Here is a 25,775-nt window from a genome sequence, read left to right on the forward strand (position 1 = left end):
TTCCAATCCATTCCATTCTACTCGGGTTGATTCCATTCCATTCCATTCCATTCCATTCCATTCCATTCCATTCGATTCCACTCGATTCCATTCCATTCTTTCCATTGCATTCCAATTCATTCCATTCTACTTGGGAGGATTCCATTCCATTCCATTCCATTCCATTCCATTCCATTCCATTCCATTCCATTCCATTCCATTCCATTTGATTCCATTCCATTCCATTCCATTCCATTCCATTTCATTCCATTCCTTTCCATTCCATTCCGTTCTAGTCGGGTTGATTCCATTCTATTCCATTCCATTCCATTCCATTCCATTCCATTCCATTCCATTCTATTCCATTCCATTCTACTCCATTGAATTCCATTCCATTCCATTCTATTCCATTCCATTCCATTCCTTTCCATTCCATTTAGTTCTACTCTGGTTGATTCCATTCCATTCCATTCAATTCCATTCCATTCCATTCCATTCCATTCCATTCCATTCTATTCCTTTCGATTCCATTCCATTCCATTAAATTCCATTCCATTCCATTCCATTCCATTCCATTCCATTCCATTCCATTCCTTTCCATTCCATTCCATTCCGTTCTACTCGGGTTGATTCCACTCCATTCCATTCCATTCCATTCCATACCATTCCATTCGATTCCATTCCATTCCATTCCATTCCATTCCATTCCATTCCATTCCATTCCATTCTGTTCTACTCGGGTTGATTACACTCCATTCCATTCCATTCCATTCCATTCTATTCCATTTCATTCCATTCGATTCCATTCTATTCCATTCGATTCCATTCCATTCCATTTCATTTTATTCCATTCCATTCCATTCCATTCTATTCCATTGAATTCCATTCCATTCAATTCCATTCCATTTCATTTTATTGCATTCCATTCCATACCATTCTATTCCATTGAATTTCATTCCATTCCTTTCCATTCCAATCCATTCCATTCTACTCGGGTTGATTCCATTCCATTCCATTCCATTCCACTCCATTCGATTCCATTCCATTCCATTGCATTCCATTCCATTCCGTTCTACTCGGGTTGATTCCACTCCATTCCATTCCATTCCATTCCATTCCATTCCATTCCATTCCAATTCTTTCGTTTCCATTCCAACCAATTCCGTTCTACTCGGATTGATTCCATTCCATTCCATTCCATTCCATTCAATTCCATTCCATTCCATTCGATTCCATTCGATTCCATTCCATTCCATTCCATTCCATCCCATTTCATTCCAAACCATTCCATTCTACTCGGGTTCATCATTCCATTCCATTCCATTCCATTCCATTCCACTCGGGTTCTTTCCATTCCATTCCATTCCATTCCATTCCATTCCATTCCATTCCATTCCGTTCTACTCAGGTTGATTTCCATTCCATTCCATTCCATTCCATTCCATTCCATTCCATTCCATTCCATTCCGTTCCATTCCACTCCATTCCATTCTACTCGTGTTGATTCCATGCCGTTCCGTTCCGTTCCATTCCGTCCCATCCCGACGCGTCCCGTCCCGTTCCGTCCCGCCAAATTCCGTTCCTTTCTGATCGGGTTGATTCCGTTCCATTCCGTTCCGTTCCTTTCCGTTCCATTCCATTCCGTTACACGCGGGTTGATTCAATTCCATTCTATTACATTGAATTCCATTCCATACCATTCCATTCCATTCTACTCGGATTGATTGAATTCCATTCCATTCCATTCCAGTCCATTCCAATCCATTCCATTCTACTCGGGTTGATTCCATTCCATTCCATTCCATTCCATTCCATTCCATTCCATTCCATTCAATTGCGTTCCATTCGATTCGATTCCATTCCATTCCATTCCATTCCATTCCATTCCAATCCATTCCATTCTACTTGGGTTGATTCCATTCCATTCCATTCCATTCCATTCCATTCCATTCCATTCCATTCCATTCGATTCCATTCCATTCCATTCCATTCCATTCCATTCCATTCCATTCCATTCCATTCTGTTCTACTCGGGTTGATTCCACTCCATTCCATTCCATTCCATTCCATTCTATTCCATTCCATTCCATTCGATTCCATTCCATTCCATTTCATTTTATTCCATTCCATTCCATTCCATTCTATTCCATTGAATTCCATTCCATTCTATTCCATTCCATTCCATTCAGTTTCATTCCATTGCATTCCATTCCATTCCATTCCATTCCATTCCATTCGATTCCATTCCATTCCATTCCATTCCATTCCATTCCATTCCATTCCATTCCGTTCTACTCGGGTTAATTCCATTCTATTCCATTCCATTCCATTCCATTCCATTCCATTCCATTCCATTCCATTCCATTCCCTTCCATTCCATTCTATTCCATTGAATTCCATTCCATTCCATTCCATTCCATTCCATTCCATTCCATTCCATTCCGTTCTACTCTGATTGACTCCATTCCATTCCATTCCATTCCATTCCATTCCATTCCATTCCATTCCATTCCATTTCATTCCATTCCATTCCATTCCAATACATTCCATTCTACTCTGGTTGATTCCATTCCATTCCATTCCATTCCATTCCATTCCATTCCATTCCATTCCATTCGTCTCCATTCGATTCCATTCGATTCCATTCCATTCTATTCCATTGAATTCCATTCCATTCCATTCCATTCCATTCCATTCCATTCCATTCCATTCCATTCCATTCCTTTCCATTCCATTCCATTCCATTCCATTCCGTTCTACTCGGGTTGATTCCATTCCATTCCACTCCATTCCATTCGATTCCATTCGATTCCATTCCATTCCATTCCATTCCATTCCAATCCATTCCATTCTACTCGGGTTGATGCCATTCCATTCCATTCCATTCCATTCCATTCCATTCCATTCCATTGCATTCCATTCGATTCCATTCGATTCCATTCCATTCGATTCCATTCGAGATCATTCGATTCCATTCCATCCCATTCCAATCCATTCCATTCCATTCCGTTCTACTCGGGTTGATTCCATTCCATTCCATTTCATTCCATTCCATTCCATTCCATTCCATTCGATTCCATTCGATTCCATTCCATTCCATTCCATTCCAATCCATTCCATTCTACTCGGGTTGATTCCATTCCATTCCATTCCATTCCATTCCATTCCATTCCATTCCATTCCATTCCATTCCATTCAGTTCTAGTCGGGTTGATTCCATTCTATTCCATTCCATTCCATTCCATTCCACTCCATTCCATTCCATTCCATTCCATTCTATTCCATTCCATTCTACTCCATTGAATTCCATTCCATTCCATTCTATTCCATTCCATTCCATTCCTTTCCATTCCATTTAGTTCTACTCGGGTTGATTCCATTCCATTCCATTCCATTCCATTCCATTCCATTCCATTCCATTCCATTCCATTACTTTCCATTCCATTCCATTCCAATCCATTCCATTCTACTCGGGTTGACTCCATTCCATTCCATTCCATTCCATTCCATTCCATTATAATCCATTCCATTCCATTCGATTCCGTTCGATTCCATTCCATTTCATTCCATTCCATTCCATTCAATTCCATTCGATTCCATTCGATTCCATTCCATTCCATTCCATTCCAATCCATTCCATTCTACTCGGGTTGATTCCATTCCATTCCATTCCATTCCATTCCATTCCATTCCATTCCATTCCATTCCATTCCATTCCATTCCATTCTATTCCTTTCGATTCCATTCCATTCCATTAAATTCCATTCCATTCCATTCCATTCCATTCCATTCCATTCCATTCCATTCCATTCCATTCCATTGTATTCCGTTCTACTCGGGTTGATTCCACTCCATTCCATTCCATTCCATTCCATTATATACCATCCCATTCGATTCCATTCCATTCCATTCCATTCCATTCCATTCCATTCCATTCCATTCCATTCCATTCCATTCCATTGCATTCCATTCCGTTCTAGTCGGGTTGATTCCATTCTATTCCATTCCATTCCATTCCATTCCATTCCATTCCATTCGATTCCATTCCATTCCATTCCATTCTACTCCATTCCATTCTACTCCATTGAATTCCATTCCATTCCATTCAATTCCATTCCATTCCATACCTTTCCATTCCATTTACTTCTACTCGGGTTGATTCCATTCCATTCCATTCCATTCCATTCCATTCCATTCCATTCAATTCCATTCCATTCCGTTACTTTCCATTCCATTCCGTTCCAATCCATTCCATTCTACTTGGGTTGACTCCATTCCATTCCATTCCTTTCCATTCCATTATATTCCATTCTAATCCATTCGATTCCGTTCGATTCCATTCCATTCCATTCCATTCCATTCCATTCCATTCCATTCCATTCCATTCGATTCCATTCCATTCCATTCCATGGCATTCCATTCCATTCCATTCCATTCCATTCCATTCCGTTCTAGTCTGGTTGATTCCATTCCATTCCATTGCATTCCATTCCATTCCATTGCATTCCATTCCATTCCATTCCATTCCATTCCATTCCATTCCATTCCATTCCATTCTATTCCATTGCATTCTACTCCATTGAATTCCATTCCATTCCATTCAATTTCATTCCATTCCATTCCTTTCCAATCCATTTAGTTCTACTCGGGTTGATTCCATTCCATTCCATTCCATTCTATTCCATTCCATTCCATTCCATTCCATTCCATTCCATTCCATTACTTTCCATTCCATTCCATTCCAATCCATTCCATTCTACTCGGGTTCACTCCATTCCATTCCATTCCACTCCATTCCATTCCGTTATATTCCATTCTATTCCATTCGATTCCGTTCGATTCCATTCCATTCCATTCCATTCTATTCCATTCCATTCGATTCCATTCCATTCCATTCCATTCCATTCCAATCCATTCCATTCTACTCGGGTTGATTCCATTCCATTCCATTCCATTCCAATCCATTCCATTCCATTCCATTCCATTCCATTCCATTCCATTCCATTCCATTCCATTCCATTCCATTCCTTTCTATTCCATTCCATTCCATTCCATTCCATTCCATTCCATTCCATTCCATTCCATTCCATTCCGTTCTACTCGGGTTGATTCCACTCCATTCCATTCCCTTCCATTCCATTCCATTCCATTCCAATCCATTCCATTGCATTCCATTCCAACCCATTCTTTTCTACTCGGGTTGATTCCATTCCATTCCATTCCATTCCATTCCATTCCATTCCATTCCATTCCATTCCATTCCATTCCATTCCATTCGATTCCATTCCATTCCATTTCATTCCAAACCCTTCCATTCTACTCGGGTTCATCATTCCATTCCATTCCATTCCATTCCATTCCACTCGGGTTCATTCCATTCCATTCCATTCCATTCCATTCCATTCCATTCCATTCCATTCCGTTCTACTCAGGTTGATTTCCATTCCATTCCATTCCATTCCATTCCATTCCATTCCATTCCATTCCATTCCATTCCACTCGGGTTGAGCATTCCATTCGATTCCATTCCATTCCATTCCATTCCATTCCATTCCATTCCAATCCACTCGGGCTCATTCCATTCCATTCCATTCCATTCCATTCCATTCCATTCCATTCCATTCCATTCCATTCCATTCAATTCCATTCCATTCCGTTCTACTCGGGTTGATTTCCATTCCATTCCATTCCATTCCATTCCACTCCATTCCATTCCATTCCATTCCATTCCATTCCATTCCATTCCTTTCCATTTATTCCATTCCGTTCTACTCGGGTTGATTCCATTGAGTTTGGTTCCGTTCCGTTCCGTCCCGTCCCGTCCCGTCCCGTCCCGTTCCGTTTTACTCGGGTTGATTCCTTTGCATTCCGTTCCGCTCGTTTCCATTCCGTTCCATTCCGTTCCACGCGGGTTGGTTCAATTCCATTCTATTCTATTCTATTCCTTTCCATTCCATTCCATTCTACTCGGGTTGATTCTATGCCGTTCCATTCCGTTCCATTCCGTCCCATTCCGACCCGTCCCATCCCGTCCCGTCCCGTCCCATCCCGTTCCGTTCCACATGGGTTGATTCAATTCCTTTCGGTTACATTGAATTCCATTCCATTCCATTCTACTCGGATTGATTCCATTCCATTCCATTCCATTCCATTCCATTCCATTCCATTCCATTCCATTCCAATCCATTCCATTCTACTCGGGTTGATTCCATTCCATTCCATTCCATTCCATTCCATTCCATTCCATTCCATTCCATTCCATTCCATTCAGTTTCATTCCATTCCATTCCATTCCATTCCATTCCATTCCATTCCATTCCATTCCATTCCATTCCATTCCATTCCATTCCATTCCATTCCATTCGATTCCATTCCATTCCATTCCATTCCGTTCTACTCGGGTTGATTCCATTCTATTCCATTCCATTCCATTCGATTCCATTCGATTCCATTCGATTCCGTTCCATTCCATTCCATTCCATTACTTTCCATTCCATTCCACTCCATTCCATTCGATTCCATTCGATTCCATTCCATTCCATTCCAATCCATTCCATTCTACTCGGGTTGATTCCATTCCATTCCATTCCATTCCATTCCATTCCATTCCATTCCATTCCATTCCATTCCATTGCATTCCATTCGATTCCATTCGATTCCATTCCATTCGATTCCATTCGAGATCATTCGATTCCATTCCATCCCATTCCATTCCATTCCATTCCATTCCGTTCTACTCGGGTTGATTACATTCCATTCCATTTCATTCCATTCCATTCCATTCCATTCCATTCTATTCCATTCGATTCCATTCCATTCCATTCCATTCCAATCCATTCCATTCTACTCGGGTTGATTCCATTCCATTCCATTCCATTCCATTCCATTCCATTCCATTCCATTCCATTCCATTCGATTCCACTCGATTCCATTCCATGCTTTCCATTCCATTCCAATCCATTCCATTCTACTCGGGTGGATTCCATCCCATTCCATTCCATTCCATTCCATTCCATTCCGTTCCATTCCATTCCATTCGATTCCATTCCATTCCATTCCATTCCATTCGATTCCATTCCATTCCATTCCATTCCATTCCATTCCATTCCATTCCATTACGTTCTAGTCGGGTTGATTCCATTCTATTCCATTCCATTCCATTCCATTCCATTCCATTCCATTCCATTCCATTCTATTCCACTCCATTCCACTCCATTGAATTCCATTCCATTCCATTCTATTCCATTCCATTCCATTCCTTTCCATTCCATTTAATTCTACTCGTGTTGATTCCATTCCATTCCATTCCATTCCATTCCATTCCATTCCGTTCCATTCCATTCCATTCCATTTCGTTCCATTGCATTAAATTGCATTCCATTCGATTCCATTCGATTCCATTCCATTCCATTCCATTCCATTCCATTCCATTCCATTCCATTCCATTCTGTTCCACTCGGGTTGATTCCATTCTATTCCATTCCATTCCCTTCTATTCCATTCGATATCATTCGATTCCATTCCATCCCATTCCATTCCATTCCATTCCATTCCGTTCTTCTTGGGTTGATTCCATTCCATTCCATTTCATTCCATTCCACTCCATTCCATTTCTTTCGATTCCATTCGATTCCATTCCATTCCATTCCATTCCAATCCATTGCATTCTACTCAGTTTGATTCCATTCCATTCCACTCCATTCCATTCATATCCATTCCATTCCATTCCATTCAATTCCACTCGATTCCATTCCATTCCTTTCCATTCCATTCCAATCCATTCCATTCTACTCGGGTGGATTCCATTCCATTCCATTCCATTCGATTCCATTCCATTCCATTCCATTCCATTCCATTCCATTCCATTCCATTCCATTCCATTCGATTCCATTCCATTCCATTCCATGGCATTCCATTCCATTCCATTCCATTCCATTCCATTCCGTTCTAGTCTGGTTGATTCCATTCCATTCCATTGCATTCCATTCCATTCCATTGCATTCCATTCCATTCCATTCCATTCCATTCCATTCCATTCCATTCCATTCTATTCCATTCCATTCTACTCCATTGAATTCCATTCCATTCCATTCAATTTCATTCCATTCCATTCCTTTCCAATCCATTTAGTTCTACTCGGGTTGATTCCATTCCATTCCATTCCATTCCATTCCATTCCATTCCATTCCATTCCATTCCATTCCATTACTTTCCATTCCATTCCATTCCAATCCATTCCATTCTACTCGGGTTGACTCCATTCCATTCCATTCCACTCCATTCCATTCCGTTATATTCCATTCTATTCCATTCGATTCCGTTCGATTCCATTCCATTCCATTCCATTCTATTCCATTCCATTCGATTCCATTCCATTCCATTCCATTCCATTCCATTCCAATCCATTCCATTCTACTCGGGTTGATTCCATTCCATTCCATTCCATTCCAATCCATTCCATTCCATTCCATTCCATTCCTTTCTATTCCATTCCATTCCATTCCATTCCATTCCATTCCATTCCATTCCATTCCATTCCGTTCTACTCGGGTTGATTCCACTCCATTCCATTCCCTTCCATTCCATTCCATTCCATTCCATTCCATTCCATTCCATTCCATTCCAACCCATTCTTTTCTACTCGGGTTGATTCCATTCCATTCCATTCCATTCCATTCCATTCCATTCCATTCCATTCCATTCCATTCCATTCCATTCCATTCCATTCCATTCCATTCCATTCCATTCGATTCCATTCCATTCCATTTCATTCCAAACCGTTCCATTCTACTCGGGTTCATCATTCCATTCCATTCCATTCCATTCCATTCCACTCGGGTTCATTCCATTCCATTCCATTCCATTCCATTCCATTCCATTCCATTCCATTCCATTCCATTCCGTTCTACTCAGGTTGATTTCCATTCCATTCCATTCCATTCCATTCCATTCCATTCCATTCCATTCCATTCCACTCGGGTTGAGCATTCCATTCGATTCCATTCCATTCCATTCCATTCCATTCCATTCCATTCCATTCCAATCCACTCGGGCTCATTCCATTCCATTCCATTCCATTCCATTCCATTCCATTCCATTCAATTCCATTCCATTCCGTTCTACTCGGGTTGATTTCCATTCCATTCCATTCCATTCCATTCCACTCCATTCCATTCCATTCCATTCCATTCCATTCCATTCCTTTCCATTTATTCCATTCCGTTCTACTCGGGTTGATTCCATTGAGTTTGGTTCCGTTCCGTTCCGTCCCGTCCCGTCCCGTCCCGTCCCGTTCCGTTTTACTCGGGTTGATTCCTTTGCATTCCGTTCCGCTCGTTTCCATTCCGTTCCATTCCGTTCAACGCGGGTTGGTTCAATTCCATTCTATTCTATTCTATTCTTTTCCATTCCATTCCATTCTACTCGGGTTGATTCTATGCCGTTCCATTCCGTTCCATTCCGTCCCATTCCGACCCGTCCCATCCCGTCCCGTCCCGTCCCATCCCGTTCCGTTCCACATGGGTTGACTCAATTCCTTTCGGTTACATTGAATTCCATTCCATTCCATTCTACTCGGATTGATTCCATTCCATTCCATTCCATTCCATTCCATTCCATTCCATTCCAATCCATTCCATTCTACTTGGGTTGATTCCATTCCATTCCATTCCATTCCATTCCATTCCATTCCATTCCATTCCATTCCATTCCATTCAGTTTCATTCCATTACATTCCATTCCATTCCATTCCATTCCATTCCATTCCATTCCATTCCATTCCATTCGATTCCATTCCATTCCATTCCATTCCGTTCTACTCGGGTTGATTCCATTCTATTCCATTCCATTCCGTTCGATTCCATTCGATTCCATTCGATTCCGTTACATTCCATTCCATTCCCTTCCATTCCATTCTATTCCATTGAATTCCATTCCATTGCATTCCATTCCATTCCATTCCATTCCATTCCATTCCATTCCGTTCTACTCTGATTGACTCCATTCCACTCCATTCGATTCCATTCCATTCCATTCCATTCCATTCCAATACATTCCATTCTACACTGGTTGATTCCATTCCACTCTGGTTGATTCCATTCCATTCCATTCCATTCCATTCCATTCCATTCCATTCGTCTCCATTCGATTCCATTCGATTCCATTCCATTCTATTCCATTGAATTCCATTCCATTCCATTCCATTCCATTCCATTCTATTACATTCCATTCCATTCCATTCCGTTCTACTCGGGTTGATTCCATTCCATTCCATTCCATTCCATTCCATTCCACTCCATTCCATTCGATTCCATTCGATTCCATTCCATTCCATTCCATTCCATTCCAATCCATTCCATTCTACTCGGGTTGATTCCATTCCATTCCATTCCATTCCATTCCATTCCATTCCATTCCATTCCATTGAATTCCATTCGATTCCATTCGATTCCATTCCATTCGATTCCATTCGATATCATTCGATTCCATTCCTTCCCATTCCATTCCATTCCATTCCATTCCGTTCTACTCGGGTTGATTCCATTCCATTCCATTTCATTCCATTCCATTCCATTCCATTCCATTCCATTCCATTCGATTCCATTCCATTCCATTCCATTCCAATCCATTCCATTCTACTCGGGTTGATTCCATTCCATTCCATTCCATTCCATTCCATTCCATTCCATTCGATTCCACTCGATTCCATTCCATTCTTTCCATTGCATTCCAATTCATTCCATTCTACTTGGGAGGATTCCATTCCATTCCATTCCATTCCATTCCATTCCATTCCATTCCATTCCATTCCATTCCATTTGATTCCATTCCATTCCATTCCATTCCATTCCATTTCATTCCATTCCTTTCCATTCCATTCCGTTCTAGTCGGGTTGATTCCATTCTATTCCATTCCATTCCATTCCATTCCATTCCATTCCATTCCATTCTATTCCATTCCATTCTACTCCATTGAATTCCATTCCATTCCATTCTATTCCATTCCATTCCATTCCTTTCCATTCCATTTAGTTCTACTCTGGTTGATTCCATTCCATTCCATTCAATTCCATTCCATTCCATTCCATTCCATTCCATTCCATTCTATTCCTTTCGATTCCATTCCATTCCATTAAATTCCATTCCATTCCATTCCATTCCATTCCATTCCATTCCATTCCATTCCTTTCCATTCCATTCCATTCCGTTCTACTCGGGTTGATTCCACTCCATTCCATTCCATTCCATTCCATACCATTCCATTCGATTCCATTCCATTCCATTCCATTCCATTCCATTCCATTCCATTCCATTCCATTCTGTTCTACTCGGGTTGATTACACTCCATTCCATTCCATTCCATTCCATTCTATTCCATTTCATTCCATTCGATTCCATTCTATTCCATTCGATTCCATTCCATTCCATTTCATTTTATTCCATTCCATTCCATTCCATTCTATTCCATTGAATTCCATTCCATTCAATTCCATTCCATTTCATTTTATTGCATTCCATTCCATACCATTCTATTCCATTGAATTTCATTCCATTCCTTTCCATTCCAATCCATTCCATTCTACTCGGGTTGATTCCATTCCATTCCATTCCATTCCACTCCATTCGATTCCATTCCATTCCATTGCATTCCATTCCATTCCGTTCTACTCGGGTTGATTCCACTCCATTCCATTCCATTCCATTCCATTCCATTCCATTCCATTCCAATTCTTTCGTTTCCATTACAACCAATTCCGTTCTACTCGGATTGATTCCATTCCATTCCATTCCATTCCATTCAATTCCATTCCATTCCATTCGATTCCATTCGATTCCATTCCATTCCATTCCATTCCATCCCATTTCATTCCAAACCATTCCATTCTACTCGGGTTCATCATTCCATTCCATTCCATTCCATTCCATTCCACTCGGGTTCTTTCCATTCCATTCCATTCCATTCCATTCCATTCCATTCCATTCCATTCCGTTCTACTCAGGTTGATTTCCATTCCATTCCATTCCATTCCATTCCATTCCATTCCATTCCATTCCATTCCGTTCCATTCCACTCCATTCCATTCTACTCGTGTTGATTCCATGCCGTTCCGTTCCGTTCCATTCCGTCCCATCCCGACGCGTCCCGTCCCGTTCCGTCCCGCCAAATTCCGTTCCTTTCTGATCGGGTTGATTCCGTTCCATTCCGTTCCGTTCCTTTCCGTTCCATTCCATTCCGTTACACGCGGGTTGATTCAATTCCATTCTATTACATTGAATTCCATTCCATACCATTCCATTCCATTCTACTCGGATTGATTGAATTCCATTCCATTCCATTCCAGTCCATTCCAATCCATTCCATTCTACTCGGGTTGATTCCATTCCATTCCATTCCATTCCATTCCATTCCACTCCATTCCATTCAATTGCGTTCCATTCGATTCGATTCCATTCCATTCCATTCCATTCCATTCCATTCCAATCCATTCCATTCTACTTGGGTTGATTCCATTCCATTCCATTCCATTCCATTCCATTCCATTCCATTCCATTCCATTCGATTCCATTCCATTCCATTCCATTCCATTCCATTCCATTCCATTCCATTCCATTCTGTTCTACTCGGGTTGATTCCACTCCATTCCATTCCATTCCATTCCATTCTATTCCATTCCATTCCATTCGATTCCATTCCATTCCATTTCATTTTATTCCATTCCATTCCATTCCATTCTATTCCATTGAATTCCATTCCATTCTATTCCATTCCATTCCATTCAGTTTCATTCCATTGCATTCCATTCCATTCCATTCCATTCCATTCCATTCGATTCCATTCCATTCCATTCCATTCCATTCCATTCCATTCCATTCCATTCCGTTCTACTCGGGTTAATTCCATTCTATTCCATTCCATTCCATTCCATTCCATTCCATTCCATTCCATTCCATTCCATTCCATTCCCTTCCATTCCATTCTATTCCATTGAATTCCATTCCATTCCATTCCATTCCATTCCATTCCATTCCATTCCATTCCGTTCTACTCTGATTGACTCCATTCCATTCCATTCCATTCCATTCCATTCCATTCCATTCCATTCCATTCCATTTCATTCCATTCCATTCCATTCCAATACATTCCATTCTACTCTGGTTGATTCCATTCCATTCCATTCCATTCCATTCCATTCCATTCCATTCCATTCCATTCGTCTCCATTCGATTCCATTCGATTCCATTCCATTCTATTCCATTGAATTCCATTCCATTCCATTCCATTCCATTCCATTCCATTCCATTCCATTCCATTCCATTCCTTTCCATTCCATTCCATTCCATTCCATTCCGTTCTACTCGGGTTGATTCCATTCCATTCCACTCCATTCCATTCGATTCCATTCGATTCCATTCCATTCCATTCCATTCCATTCCAATCCATTCCATTCTACTCGGGTTGATGCCATTCCATTCCATTCCATTCCATTCCATTCCATTCCATTCCATTGCATTCCATTCGATTCCATTCGATTCCATTCCATTCGATTCCATTCGAGATCATTCGATTCCATTCCATCCCATTCCAATCCATTCCATTCCATTCCGTTCTACTCGGGTTGATTCCATTCCATTCCATTTCATTCCATTCCATTCCATTCCATTCCATTCGATTCCATTCGATTCCATTCCATTCCATTCCATTCCAATCCATTCCATTCTACTCGGGTTGATTCCATTCCATTCCATTCCATTCCATTCCATTCCATTCCATTCCATTCCATTCCATTCCATTCCATTCAGTTCTAGTCGGGTTGATTCCATTCTATTCCATTCCATTCCATTCCATTCCACTCCATTCCATTCCATTCCATTCCATTCTATTCCATTCCATTCTACTCCATTGAATTCCATTCCATTCCATTCTATTCCATTCCATTCCATTCCTTTCCATTCCATTTAGTTCTACTCGGGTTGATTCCATTCCATTCCATTCCATTCCATTCCATTCCATTCCATTCCATTCCATTCCATTACTTTCCATTCCATTCCATTCCAATCCATTCCATTCTACTCGGGTTGACTCCATTCCATTCCATTCCATTCCATTCCATTCCATTATAATCCATTCCATTCCATTCGATTCCGTTCGATTCCATTCCATTTCATTCCATTCCATTCCATTCAATTCCATTCGATTCCATTCGATTCCATTCCATTCCATTCCATTCCAATCCATTCCATTCTACTCGGGTTGATTCCATTCCATTCCATTCCATTCCATTCCATTCCATTCCATTCCATTCCATTCTATTCCTTTCGATTCCATTCCATTCCATTAAATTCCATTCCATTCCATTCCATTCCATTCCATTCCATTCCATTCCATTCCATTCCATTCCATTGTATTCCGTTCTACTCGGGTTGATTCCACTCCATTCCATTCCATTCCATTCCATTATATACCATCCCATTCGATTCCATTCCATTCCATTCCATTCCATTCCATTCCATTCCATTCCATTCCATTCCATTGCATTCCATTCCGTTCTAGTCGGGTTGATTCCATTCTATTCCATTCCATTCCATTCCATTCCATTCCATTCCATTCGATTCCATTCCATTCCATTCCATTCTACTCCATTCCATTCTACTCCATTGAATTCCATTCCATTCCATTCAATTCCATTCCATTCCATACCTTTCCATTCCATTTACTTCTACTCGGGTTGATTCCATTCCATTCCATTCCATTCCATTCCATTCCATTCCATTCAATTCCATTCCATTCCGTTACTTTCCATTCCATTCCGTTCCAATCCATTCCATTCTACTTGGGTTGACTCCATTCCATTCCATTCCTTTCCATTCCATTATATTCCATTCTAATCCATTCGATTCCGTTCGATTCCATTCCATTCCATTCCATTCCATTCCATTCCATTCCATTCCATTCCATTCGATTCCATTCCATTCCATTCCATGGCATTCCATTCCATTCCATTCCATTCCATTCCATTCCGTTCTAGTCTGGTTGATTCCATTCCATTCCATTGCATTCCATTCCATTCCATTGCATTCCATTCCATTCCATTCCATTCCATTCCATTCCATTCCATTCCATTCCATTCTATTCCATTGCATTCTACTCCATTGAATTCCATTCCATTCCATTCAATTTCATTCCATTCCATTCCTTTCCAATCCATTTAGTTCTACTCGGGTTGATTCCATTCCATTCCATTCCATTCCATTCCATTCCATTCCATTCCATTCCATTCCATTCCATTCCATTCCATTCCATTACTTTCCATTCCATTCCATTCCAATCCATTCCATTCTACTCGGGTTGACTCCATTCCATTCCATTCCACTCCATTCCATTCCGTTATATTCCATTCTATTCCATTCGATTCCGTTCGATTCCATTCCATTCCATTCCATTCTATTCCATTCCATTCGATTCCATTCCATTCCATTCCATTCCATTCCAATCCATTCCATTCTACTCGGGTTGATTCCATTCCATTCCATTCCATTCCAATCCATTCCATTCCATTCCATTCCATTCCATTCCATTCCATTCCATTCCATTCCATTCCATTCCTTTCTATTCCATTCCATTCCATTCCATTCCATTCCATTCCATTCCATTCCATTCCATTCCGTTCTACTCGGGTTGATTCCACTCCATTCCATTCCCTTCCATTCCATTCCATTCCATTCCATTCCATTCCATTGCATTCCATTCCAACCCATTCTTTTCTACTCGGGTTGATTCCATTCCATTCCATTCCATTCCATTCCATTCCATTCCATTCCATTCCATTCCATTCCATTCCATTCCATTCCATTCCATTCCATTCCATTCCATTCCATTCCATTCCATTCGATTCCATTCCATTCCATTTCATTCCAAACCCTTCCATTCTACTCGGGTTCATCATTCCATTCCATTCCATTCCATTCCATTCCACTCGGGTTCATTCCATTCCATTCCATTCCATTCCATTCCATTCCATTCCATTCCGTTCTACTCAGGTTGATTTCCATTCCATTCCATTCCATTCCATTCCATTCCATTCCATTCCATTCCATTCCATTCCACTCGGGTTGAGCATTCCATTCGATTCCATTCCATTCCATTCCATTCCATTCCATTCCATTCCAATCCACTCGGGCTCATTCCATTCCATTCCATTCCATTCCATTCCATTCCATTCCATTCCATTCCATTCCATTCCATTCAATTCCATTCCATTCCGTTCTACTCGGGTTGATTTCCATTCCATTCCATTCCATTCCATTCCACTCCATTCCATTCCATTCCATTCCATTCCATTCCATTCCTTTCCATTTATTCCATTCCGTTCTACTCGGGTTGATTCCATTGAGTTTGGTTCCGTTCCGTTCCGTCCCGTCCCGTCCCGTCCCGTCCCGTTCCGTTTTACTCGGGTTGATTCCTTTGCATTCCGTTCCGCTCGTTTCCATTCCGTTCCATTCCGTTCCACGCGGGTTGGTTCAATTCCATTCTATTCTATTCTATTCCTTTCCATTCCATTCCATTCTACTCGGGTTGATTCTATGCCGTTCCATTCCGTTCCATTCCGTCCCATTCCGACCCGTCCCATCCCGTCCCGTCCCGTCCCATCCCGTTCCGTTCCACATGGGTTGATTCAATTCCTTTCGGTTACATTGAATTCCATTCCATTCCATTCTACTCGGATTGATTCCATTCCATTCCATTCCATTCCATTCCATTCCATTCCATTCCATTCCATTCCAATCCATTCCATTCTACTCGGGTTGATTCCATTCCATTCCATTCCATTCCATTCCATTCCATTCCATTCCATTCCATTCCATTCAGTTTCATTCCATTCCATTCCATTCCATTCCATTCCATTCCATTCCATTCCATTCCATTCCATTCCATTCCATTCCATTCCATTCGATTCCATTCCATTCCATTCCATTCCGTTCTACTCGGGTTGATTCCATTCTATTCCATTCCATTCCATTCGATTCCATTCGATTCCATTCGATTCCGTTCCATTCCATTCCATTCCCTTCCATTCCATTCTATTCCATTGAATTCCATTCCATTGCATTCCATTCCATTCCATTCCATTCCATTCCATTCCATTCCATTCCGTTCTACTCTGATTGACTCCATTCCACTCCATTCGATTCCATTCCATTCCATTCCATTCCATTCCAATACATTCCATTCTACACTGGTTGATTCCATTCCACTCTGGTTGATTCCATTCCATTCCATTCCATTCCATTCCATTCCATTCCATTCCATTCGTCTCCATTCGATTCCATTCGATTCCATTCCATTCTATTCCATTGAATTCCATTCCATTCCATTCCATTCCATTCCATTCTATTACATTCCATTCCATTCCATTCCGTTCTGCTCGGGTTGATTCCATTCCATTCCATTCCATTCCATTCCATTCCACTCCATTCCATTCGATTCCATTCGATTCCATTCCATTCCATTCCATTCCATTCCAATCCATTCCATTCTACTCGGGTTGATTCCATTCCATTCCATTCCATTCCATTCCATTCCATTCCATTCCATTGAATTCCATTCGATTCCATTCGATTCCATTCCATTCGATTCCATTCGATATCATTCGATTCCATTCCTTCCCATTCCATTCCATTCCATTCCATTCCGTTCTACTCGGGTTGATTCCATTCCATTCCATTTCATTCCATTCCATTCCATTCCATTCCATTCCATTCCATTCCATTCCATTCCATTCCATTCCAATCCATTCCATTCTACTCGGGTTGATTCCATTCCATTCCATTCCATTCCATTCCATTCCATTCCATTCCATTCGATTCCACTCGATTCCATTCCATTCTTTCCATTCCATTCCAATCCATTCCATTCTACTTGGGAGGATTCCATTCCATTCCATTCCATTCCATTCCATTCCATTCCATTCCATTCCATTCCATTCCATTCCATTCCATTCCATTCCATTTGATTCCATTCCATTCCATTCCATTCCATTCCATTCCATTTCATTCCATTCCTTTCCATTCCATTCCGTTCTAGTCGGGTTGATTCCATTCTATTCCATTCCATTCCATTCCATTCCATTCCATTCCATTCCATTCCATTCTATTCCATTCCATTCTACTCCATTGAATTCCATTCCATTCCATTCTATTCCATTCCATTCCATTCCTTTCCATTCCATTTAGTTCTACTCTGGTTGATTCCATTCCATTCCATTCAATTCCATTCCATTCCATTCCATTCCATTCCATTCCATTAAATTCCATTCCATTCCATTCCATTCCATTCCATTCCATTCCATTCCATTCCTTTCCATTCCATTCCATTCCGTTCTACTCGGGTTGATTCCACTCCATTCCATTCCATTCCATTCCATACCATTCCATTCGATTCCATTCCATTCCATTCCATTCCATTCCATTCCATTCTGTTCTACTCGGGTTGATTACACTCCATTCCATTCCATTCCATTCCATTCTATTCCATTTCATTCCATTCGATTCCATTCTATTCCATTCGATTCCATTCCATTCCATTTCATTTTATTCCATTCCATTCCATTCCATTCTATTCCATTGAATTCCATTCCATTCAATTCCATTCCATTTCATTTTATTGCATTCCATTCCATACCATTCTATTCCATTGAATTTCATTGCATTCCTTTCCATTCCTATCCATTCCATTCTACTCGGGTTGATTCCATTCCATTCCATTCCATTCCATTCCATTCGATTCCATTCCATTCCATTGCATTCCATTCCATTCCGTTCTACTCGGGTTGATTCCACTCCATTCCATTCCATTCCATTCCATTCCATTCCATTCCATTCCAATTCTTTCGTTTCCATTCCAACCAATTCCGTTCTACTCGGATTGATTCCATTCCATTCCATTCCATTCCATTCAATTCCATTCCATTCCATTCGATTCCATTCGATTCCATTCCATTCCATTCCATTCCATCCCATTTCATTCCAAACCATTCCATTCTACTCGGGTTCATCATTCCATTCCATTCCATTCCATTCCATTCCACTCGGGTTCTTTCCATTCCATTCCATTCCATTCCATTCCATTCCATTCCATTCCATTCCGTTCTACTCAGGTTGATTTCCATTCCATTCCATTCCATTCCATTCCATTCCATTCCATTCCATTCCATTCCATTCCGTTCCATTCCACTCCATTCCATTCTACTCGTGTTGATTCCATGCCGTTCCGTTCCGTTCCATTCCGTCCCATCCCGACGCGTCCTGTCCCGTTCCGTCCCGCCAAATTCCGTTCCTTTCTGATCGGGTTGATTCCGTTCCATTCCGTTCCGTTCCTTTCCGTTCCATTCCATTCCGTTACACGCGGGTTGATTCAATTCCATTCTATTACATTGAATTCCATTCCATACCATTCCATTCCATTCTACTCGGATTGATTGAATTCCATTCCATTCCATTCCAGTCCATTCCAATCCATTCCATTCTACTCGGGTTGATTCCATTCCATTCCATTCCATTCCATTCCATTCCATTCCATTCCATTCCATTCAATTGCGTTCCATTCGATTCGATTCCATTCCATTCCATTCCATTCCATTCCAATCCATTCCATTCTACTTGGGTTGATTCCATTCCATTCCATTCCATTCCATTCCATTCCATTCCATTCCATTCGATTCCATTCGATTCCATTCCATTCCATTCCATTCCATTCCATTCTGTTCTACTCGGGTTGATTCCACTCCATTCCATTCCATTCCATTCCATTCTATTCCATTCCATTCCATTCGATTCCATTCCATTCCATTTCATTTTATTCCATTCCATTCCATTCCATTCTATTCCATTGAATTCCATTCCATTCTATTCCATTCCATTCCATTCAGTTTCATTCCATTCCATTCCATTCCATTCCATTCCATTCCATTCGATTCCATTACATTCCATTCCATTCCATTCCATTCCATTCCATTCCGTTCTACTCGGGTTAATTCCATTCTATTCCATTCCATTCCATTCCATTCCATTCCATTCCATTCCATTCCATTCCATTCCCTTCCATTCCATTCTATTCCATTGAATTCCATTCCATTCCATTCCATTCCATTCCATTCCATTCCATTCCATTCCGTTCTAATCTGATTGACTCCATTCCATTCCACTCCATTCCATTCCATTCCATTCCATTCCATTCCATTCCATTCCATTTCATTCCATTCCATTCCATTCCAATACATTCCATTCTACTCTGGTTGATTCCATTCCATTCCATTCCATTCCATTCCATTCCATTCCATTCCATTCGTCTCCATTCGATTCCATTCGATTCCATTCCATTCTATTCCATTGAATTCCATTCCATTCCATTCCATTCCATTCCATTCCATTCCATTCCATTCCTTTCCATTCCATTCCATTCCATTCCATTCCGTTCTACTCGGGTTGATTCCATTCCATTCCATTCCATTCCATTCCATTCCATTCCACTCCATTCCATTCGATTCCATTCGATTCCATTCCATTCCATTCCATTCCATTCCAATCCATTCCATTCTACTCGGGTTGATGCCATTCCATTCCATTCCATTCCACTCCATTCCATTCCATTGCATTCCATTCGATTCCATTCGATTCCATTCCATTCGATTCCATTCGAGATCATTCGATTCCATTCCATCCCATTCCAATCCATTCCATTCCATTCCGTTCTACTCGGGTTGATTCCATTCCATTCCATTTCATTCCATTCCATTCCATTCCATTCCATTCGATTCCATTTGATTCCATTCCATTCCATTCCATTCCAATCCATTCCATTCTACTCGGGTTGATTCCATTCCATTCCATTCCATTCCATTCCATTCCATTCCATTCCATTCCATTCCATTCGATTCCACTCGATTCCATTCCATTCTTTCCATTCCATTCCAATCCATTCCATTCTACTCGGGTGGATTCCATTCCATTCCATTCCATTTCATTCCATTCCATTCCATTCCACTCCATTCCATTCCATTCCATTCCATTCCATTCCATTGCATTCCATTCCATTCCATTCCATTCCATTCCATTCCGTTCTAGTCGGGTTGATTCCATTCTATTCCATTCCATTCCATTCCATTCCACTCCATTCCATTCCATTCCATTCCATTCTATTCCATTCCATTCTACTCCATTGAATTCCATTCCATTCCATTCTATTCCATTCCATTCCATTCCTTTCCATTCCATTTAGTTCTACTCGGGTTGATTCCATTCCATTCCATTCCATTCCATTCCATTCCATTCCATTCCATTCCATTCCATTACTTTCCATTCCATTCCATTCCAATCCATTCCATTCTACTCGGGTTGACTCCATTACATTCCATTCCATTCCATTCCATTCCATTCCATTATAATCCATTCCATTCCATTCGATTCCGTTCGATTCCATTCCATTGCATTCCATTCCATTCCATTCAATTCCATTCGATTCCATTCGATTCCATTCCATTCCATTCCATTCCAATCCATTCCATTCTACTCGGGTTGATTCCATTCCATTCCATTCCATTCCATTCCATTCCATTCCATTCCATTCCATTCCATTCCATTCCATTCTATTCCTTTCGATTCCATTCCATTCCATTAAATTCCATTCCATTCCATTCCATTCCATTCCATTCCATTCCATTCCATTCCATTGCATTCCGTTCTACTCGGGTTGATTCCACTCCATTCCATTCCATTCCATTCCATTATATACCATCCCATTCGATTCCATTCCATTCCATTCCATTCCATTCCATTCCATTCCATTCCATTCCATTCCATTCCATTCCGTTCTAGTCGGGTTGATTCCATTCTATTCCATTCCATTCCATTGATTCCATTCCATTCCATTCGATTCGATTCCATTCCATTCCATTCTATTCCATTCCATTCTACTCCATTGAATTCCATTCCATTCCATTCAATTCCATTCCATTCCATCCCTTTCCATTCCATTTACTTCTACTCGGGTTGATTCCATTCCATTCCATTCCATTCCATTCCATTCCATTCCATTCCATTCAATTCCATTCCATTCCGTTACTTTCCATTCCATTCCATTCCAATCCATTCCATTCTACTCGGGTTGACTCCATTCCATTCCATTCCTTTCCATTCCATTATATTCCATTCTAATCCATTCAATTCCGTTCGATTCCATTCCATTCCATTCCATTCCATTCCATTGCATTCCATTCCATTCCATTCCATTCCATTCCGTTCTACTCGGGTTGATTCCATTCCATTCCTTTCCATTCCATTCCATTCCATTCCATTCCATTCCATTCCATTCCATTCCATTCCCTTCCATTCCATTCCATTCCAATCCATTCCATTCTACTCGGGTTGATTCCATTCCATTCCATTGCATTCGACTCCATTCGATTCCATTCGATTCCATTCCATTCCATTCCGTTCCATTCCATTCCATTCCATTCCATTCTATTCCATTGAATTCCTTTCCATTCCATTCCATTCCATTCCATTCCATTCCATTCCATTCCATTCCATTCCATTCCATTCCATTCCATTCCGTTCTACTCGGGTTGATTCCATTCCATTCCATTCCATTCCATTCCATTCCATTCCATTCCATTCCAATCTATTCCATTCTATTCAATTCGATTCCATTCGATTCCATTCAATTCCATTCAATTCCATTCCATTCCATTCCAATCCATTCCATTCTACTCGGGTTGATTCCATTCCATTCCATTCCATTCCATTCCATTCCATTCCATTCCATTCCATTCCATTCCATTCCAATCTATTCCATTCGATTCCATTCCATTCCATTCCATTCCATTCCATTCCATTCCATTCCAATCCATTCCATTCTACTCGTGTTGATTCCCTTCCATTCCATTCCACTCCATTCCATTCCATTCCATTCCATTCCATTCCATTCCATTCCATTCCATTCCATTCCATTCCATTCCATTCCATTCCGTTCTACTCGGGTTGATTCCATTCTATTCCATTACATTCCATTCGATTCCATTCGATTCCATTCGATTCCTTTCCATTCCATTCCATTCCATTCCATTCCATTCCATTCTATTCCATTCCATTCCATTCCATTCCATTCCATTCCATTCCAATCCATTCCCTTCCGTTCTATTCGGGTTGATTCCATTCCATTCCATTCCATTCCATTCCATTCCATTCCATTCCATTCCATTCCATTCCATTCCATTCCATTCTATTGCATTCCATTCGATTCCATTTGATTCCATTCCATTCCATTCCATTCCATTCCATTCCATTCCATTCCATTCCATTCCATTCTATTCCATTCCATTCCATTCTGTTCCATTCTATTCCATTCCATTCCATTCCGTTCCACTCGGGTTGATTCCATTCTATTCCATTCCATTCCATTCGATTCCATTCGATATCATTCGATTCCATTCGATTCCATTCCATTCCATTCCATTCCATTCCATTCCATTCCATTCCATTCTGTTCTACTCGGGTTGATTCCACTCCATTCCATTCCATTCCGTTCCATTCTATTCCATTCCATTCCATTCGATTCCATTCCATTCCATTCCATTCCATTCCCTTCCATTCCATTCTATTCCATTGAATTCCATTCCATTCCATTCCATTCCATTCCATTCCATTCCATTCCATTCCGTTCTACTCTGATTGACTCCATTCCATTCCATTCCATTCCATTCCATTCCATTCCATTCCATTCCATTCCATTCCATTTCATTCCATTCCATTCCATTCCAATACATTCCATTCTACTCTGGTTGATTCCATTCCATTCCATTCCATTCCATTCCATTCCATTCCATTCCATTCGTCTCCATTCGATTCCATTCGATTCCATTCCATTCTATTCCATTGAATTCCATTCCATTCCATTCCATTCCATTCCATTCCATTCCATTCCATTCCATTCCATTCCATTCCATTCCATTCCTTTCCATTCCATTCCATTCCATTCCATTCCGTTCTACTCGGGTTGATTCCATTCCATTCCATTCCATTCCATTCCATTCCATTCCACTCCATTCCATTCGATTCCATTCGATTCCATTCCATTCCATTCCATTCCATTCCAATCCATTCCATTCTACTCGGGTTGATGCCATTCCATTCCATTCCATTCCATTCCATTCCATTGCATTCCATTCGATTCCATTCGATTCCATTCCATTCGATTCCATTCGAGATCATTCGATTCCATTCCATCCCATTCCAATCCATTCCATTCCATTCCGTTCTACTCGGGTTGATTCCATTCCATTCCATTTCATTCCATTCCATTCCATTCCATTCCATTCGATTCCATTCGATTCCATTCCATTCCATTCCATTCCAATCCATTCCATTCTACTCGGGTTGATTCCATTCCATTCCATTCCATTCCATTCCATTCCATTCCATTCCATTCCATTCCATTCGATTCCACTCGATTCCATTCCATTCTTTCCATTCCATTCCAATCCATTCCATTCTACTCGAGTGGATTCCATTCCATTCCATTCCATTTCATTCCATTCCATTCCATTCCACTCCATTCGATTCCATTCCATTCCATTCCATTCCATTGCATTCCATTCCATTCCATTCCATTCCATTCCATTCCGTTCTAGTCGGGTTGATTCCATTCTATTCCATTCCATTCCATTCCATTCCACTCCATTCCATTCCATTCCATTCCATTCTATTCCATTCCATTCTACTCCATTGAATTCCATTCCATTCCATTCTATTCCATTCCATTCCATTCCTTTCCATTCCATTTAGTTCTACTCGGGTTGATTCCATTCCATTCCATTCCATTCCAATCCATTCCATTCTACTCGGGTTGACTCCATTCCATTCCATTCCATTCCATTCCATTCCATTCCATTATAATCCATTCCATTCCATTCGATTCCGTTCGATTCCATTCCATTGCATTCCATTCCATTCCATTCAATTCCATTCGATTCCATTCCATTCCATTCCATTCCAATCCATTCCATTCTACTCGGGTTGATTCCATTCCATTCCATTCCATTCCATTCCATTCCATTCCATTCCATTCCATTCCATTCCATTCTATTCCTTTCGATTCCATTCCATTCCATTAAATTCCATTCCATTCCATTCCATTCCATTCCATTCCATTCCATTCCATTCCATTCCATTGCATTCCGTTCTACTCGGGTTGATTCCACTCCATTCCATTCCATTCCATTCCATTATATACCATCCCATTCGATTCCATTCCATTCCATTCCATTCCATTCCATTCCATTCCATTCCATTCCATTCCATTCCATTCCGTTCTAGTCGGGTTGATTCCATTCTATTCCATTCCATTCCATTGATTCCATTCCATTCCATTCGATTCCATTCCATTCCATTCCATTCTATTCCTTTCCATTCTACTCCATTGAATTCCATTCCATTCCATTCAATTCCATTCCATTCCATCCCTTTCCATTCCATTTACTTCTACTCGGGTTGATTCCATTCCATTCCATTCCATTCCATTCCATTCCATTCCATTCAATTCCATTCCATTCCGTTACTTTCCATTCCATTCCATTCCAATCCATTCCATTCTACTCGGGTTGACTCCATTCCATTCCATTCCTTTCCATTCCATTATATTCCATTCTAATCCATTCGATTCCGTTCGAATCCATTCCATTCCATTCCATTCCATTCCATTCCATTGCATTCCATTCCATTCCATTCCATTCCATTCCGTTCTA

The sequence above is a fragment of the Gorilla gorilla genome, chromosome 17 (genome assembly GCF_029281585.2).
Source record: "Gorilla gorilla gorilla isolate KB3781 chromosome 17, NHGRI_mGorGor1-v2.1_pri, whole genome shotgun sequence".
Lineage (NCBI taxonomy): Eukaryota > Metazoa > Chordata > Mammalia > Primates > Hominidae > Gorilla > Gorilla gorilla.